The sequence below is a fragment of the Emys orbicularis genome, chromosome 5, assembly GCF_028017835.1.
Source record: "Emys orbicularis isolate rEmyOrb1 chromosome 5, rEmyOrb1.hap1, whole genome shotgun sequence".
Lineage (NCBI taxonomy): Eukaryota > Metazoa > Chordata > Testudines > Emydidae > Emys > Emys orbicularis.
Window position 1 is genome coordinate 117894053 of NC_088687.1, and position 4586 is coordinate 117898638.

At 46.0% G+C, this 4586-nt stretch overlaps 1 non-coding gene across 1 annotated transcript; it reads right to left on the reverse strand.

Annotated features, from left to right (window-relative positions):
- Positions 1–2759: 2759 nt before the first annotated feature.
- TRNAI-AAU (transfer RNA isoleucine (anticodon AAU)) lies at positions 2760–2833 on the reverse strand. Its single transcript has one exon. It is a non-coding gene; the product is annotated as a tRNA-Ile (tRNA).
- Between the last annotated feature and the right edge of the window lie 1753 nt (positions 2834–4586).

Sequence of the window (4586 nt, forward strand, 5' to 3'; positions counted from 1 at the left end):
TTGGCAATAAATAACTTTCATGATTAAGCTGGTTGCTTCTCTCTCCCTCCCTTCCTCCCCCCGTGGGTGTTTTTTGGTTTCCTCATTTGCTCTGCAACAACGCTCCTCATACCTAAGCTAAAAGATCCCTGCATGGTCCAAAAATCCTGTGGGGTTTGCTCATCAAGTGGGTTAATACCAGAACAATTATAATGTGAAAGTGGGGATAGGAACGTGCTGAACCTGGGACATATGAGGGTGACAGCTTGGAAGTGCTGCTCGACCCAGCCCACTGAGTCCAGGGACATATAAGGGGTCAGCCTGGGAGTGCTGATTAACCTGGTTCTCTCAAACACGCTCTGTTAAAGTGTGTGTGTGTGTGTGTGTGTGTGTGTGTGTGTGTGTGTGTGTGTGTGTGTTCGTCTGAGTCTGGGGCTGGAAGAACCTAGCCTTGGGGAACCTAGGTCCTGCAGGGTAGCTCCATTGGGAGGAAACTTGCAGCAGGGAGAAGTAGAGTTCTGTATGAGAACACAAGTGACACAAGCAGTACATTAATAGAAGTACGGAATGCCCCCTGAAGAGTAACCCTAATAAATGAGCATACCCTAAAGTAACAGGCAAAGCTGATAACATTATGCAAACACTTACAAAACTGCCTTTAAAAAAAAAAAGTGCAGCAAAAAGTCAGACTTCCCCAGTGTTTGCTTTTGGTGCCAAAGTTCCAGTTGAATGAGATATGAACTTTCTCCAAACACCTCACTTAGTGTTCCTTGATTTTCTTTTCTGAAGATTTCTTGTTTTTGAATTGTGAGCAGCAAAACTGTATCTGGAAGGTCACCTAATTAGCTTTGACAATCATGTATTATCTTTGACGTAAATATGATGCTATTCCACTTTGTTTATATTACAGTGGTGGGTTTTGTTTTGTTTTTTTGGCATTGACACCATAAAGAATAGCTACTTTGGAAGAGAATCAATTAAAGATTCCAATAGAAATTCTATGAGACATAGGGTTTATCCTGAGAAAAAGAAGGTACAGTATGTGCCATAGATAAATTAATCAGGATTTCTGCCAACTATGAGCAAGTGAAAGCTGTATCTGACAGATCAAGTCTGCTAGAGAAATTGAGAGAAACACACTGGTGTAGATTGAGACCAAGAATGACATGAGCAGAGCAGGAAAAAAAAAGATATTAAGGAAGGGTCCTATGCTCCCAGTGCAGGAAACCAGTAGCTCAAATTGGAGTTAACTGGTATAATTGACAGATATGGCCTTAAGAGATTAGAAAACTAAAAGGAGCAAAAGGAAACAAGCAAAAGCAGCTTTTTAGAAATGATGCCAGTACCACCAGAACACCCACAATTAAATCCAGAGACTGAACAGCTGGTTGAGAATATGAAGTAAGATGTAGAATCCTAGAATATCAGGGTTGGAAGGGACCTCAGGAGGTCATCTAGTCCAACCCCCTGCTCAGAGCAGGACCAATCTCCAAATAAAACTTCCCAGCCAGAGCTTTGTCAAGCCTGACCTTAAAAACCTCTAAGGAAGGAGATTCCACCACCTCCCTAGGTAACCCATTACAGTGCTTCACCACCCTCCTAGTGAAAAAGTTTTTCCTAATATCCAACCTAAACCTCCCCTACTGCAACGTGAGACCATTACTCCTTGTTCTGTCATCTGGTACCACTGAGAACAGCTGAAACAGCTCTATCCTCTTTGGAACCTCCTTTCAGGTAGTTGAAAGCAGCTATCAAATCCCCCCTCATTCTTCTCTTCTGCAGACTAACCAATCCCAGTTCCCTCAGCCTCTCCTCATAAGTCATGTGCTCCAGCCCCCTAATCATTTTTGTTGCCCTCCGCTGGACTCATTCCAATTTTTCCACATTCTTCTTGTAGTGTGGGGCCCAAAACTGGACACAGTATTCCAGATGAGGCCTCACCAATGCTGAATAGAGGGGAATGATCACGTCCCTCGATCTGCTGGCAATGCCCCTACTTAAACAGCCCAAAATGTCGTTAGCCTTCTTGGCAACAAGGGCACACTGTTGACACATATCCAGCTTCTCTTCCACTGTAACTGCTAGGTCCTTTTCTGCAGAACTGCTGCCTAGCCATTCGGTCCCTAGACTGTAGCAGTGCATGGGATTCTTCCATCCTAAGTTCAGGACTCTGCACTTGTCCTTGTTGAACCTCATCAGATTTCTTTTAGCCCAGTCCTCTAATTTGTCTAGGTCCCTCTGTATCCTAACCCTACCCTCCAGCATATCTACCACTTCTCCCAGTTTAGTGTCATCTGCAAACTTGCCATCCTCCAGATCATTAATGAAGATATTGAACAAAACCGACCCTTGGGGCACTCTGCTTGATACCGTCTGCCAACTAGACATGGAGCCATTGATCACTACCCATTGAGCCTGATGATCTAGCCAGCTTTCTATCCACCTTGTAGTCCATTCATCCAACCCATACTACTTTAACTTGCCGGCAAGAATACTGTGGGAGACCATATCAAAAGCTTTGCTAAAGTCAAGGAATAAAATGTCCACTACTTTTCCCTCATCCACAGAGCCAGTTATCTCATCATAGAATATCAGGGTTGGAAGGGACCTAATCCAACCCCTGCTCAAAGCAGGGCCAATCCCTGAGAGATTTTTGCCCCAAATGGCCCCCTCAAGAATTGAACTCACAACCCTGCTTTAGCAGGCCAATGCTCAAACCACTGAGCTATCCTTCCCCCCCTCAAAGAGCAGGAGTCACCCTCTCATTTCCACACATGGAGTGGCCAGCATAGGGCTTGAACCCGTGACCTTGTCATTATTAGCACCACGCTCTAACCAGCTGAGCTAGCTGGCCCAAAAGGGGGTACATATTTTGGATTCCATTCACGACATTTGATCTTTATTAAAGAAAATTGTATCTGAACAGGAGTGGATCAGTTTCACTAGGGATGCTGGGGGGCTTACAGACAGGCCCCCAACCTGAAGCAAATACTTATCAGCAACTACACACCACACAACAAAAACACCAACCCAGGAACCAAACCCTGCAACAAACCCCAGTGCCAACTCTGTCCACATAGCTATTCAAGGGACACCATTCATAGGACCTAATCACATCAGCCACACCATCAGGGGCTCATTTACTGGCACATCTACCAATGTGATATATGCCATCATGCGTCAGCAATGCCCCTCTGCCATGTACATTGGCCAAACCGGACAGTCTTTATGCAAAAGAATAAATGGACACAAATCTGACATCAGGAAGAATAACATTCAAAAACCAGTAGGAGAACAATCTCCTGGTCCCTCTATAACAGACCTAAAAGTGTCAATTCTTCAACAAAAAAATCTTCAAAACCAGACTCCAACGTGAAACTGCAGAACTGGAATTAATTTGCAAACTGGACACCATCAGATTAGGCCTGAATAAAGACTGGGAGGGTTGGGTCATTACAAAACCTAAACCTATTTTCCCCAATACTAATTTCCCCCTACTGTTACTCACACCTTCTTGTCAACTGTCTGAAATGGACCACTCTCATTACCACTTCAAAAGTTACCTTTCCTCCCTTGGTATCCTGCTGTTAAGTGAATTGTCTCATTAGACTGACCTCACATTTGGTAAGGCAACTCCTATCCTTTCATATATTTATATCTGCTCCTGTATTTTCCATTTCATGCATCTGATGAAGTGGGTTTTAGCCCACGAAAGCTTACGCCCAAATAAATTTGTTAGTCTCTAAGGTGCCACAAGGACTCCTCGTTTTTTTTGGATAAAACATGCAGACAGCATTTAAACTAGGTCATGAGAAGAGTTACATTAGAGGTTGCCACAACAGCTATAATCAGCTGGGGAAGGGGCGGCAAGTTATATGGTCCCATGGTGCCTGGGCTCCAGCAATATTCAGGGCCCAGATTCACCAATGTTTGGGGCCAGGTCTCTCCCCTGGCCCCACCTGCCATCCCTGCATGCCTTCCCTGAGTGTTCCCTGGCCCTCACTTGCTGCCCCCGCACGCCGGCCCTGGAGCGTCCCTGCTTCAAGCTGGTGGCTTCCCCCTGCAGCTCCACGCTGCACTCCGCTCTGCTGGCTCCCGGCATCAACTGCCGCCGCAGGTTCCTAGTACCCCCTCATCCTCTAGTGCCAGGGCAGGCTGACCCTGACCCTGCCCTTCCGACTCGGACCCTTCCCTTTTCCAGCGGGACCCACCACCAGCACAGGGGCCTCCCCGCTGCAGTCACCACTCCTGCCCCATGCTGGGCAAGGGGCAGCCCCACCCTCCACCCCCAGTGAAGCTACAGTGAGGGGCAGCAGCAGGGGAGGAGGCGCACATGTGATGGCATGCCCCCCAGCATCCACCACAGGGGAGGCAAGGGGGCTTCCTGGCCTGAGAGGGCATTCCTTGACTGAGAATGCTTGACTGAAATTTGCTTCTACCTCAGACCCAATAGATCTATTAGATCTATTAGAACCCAAAGGCCGATGCAGTTAAGAAACTATCTGGATTTGATTTTTATGGGTGCACTTAGCACTTGTTGGATAAGCATGTTTTAACATTTAAAATATAAATGTATAGATATATATATAAGTGTATTATTCTCTTCT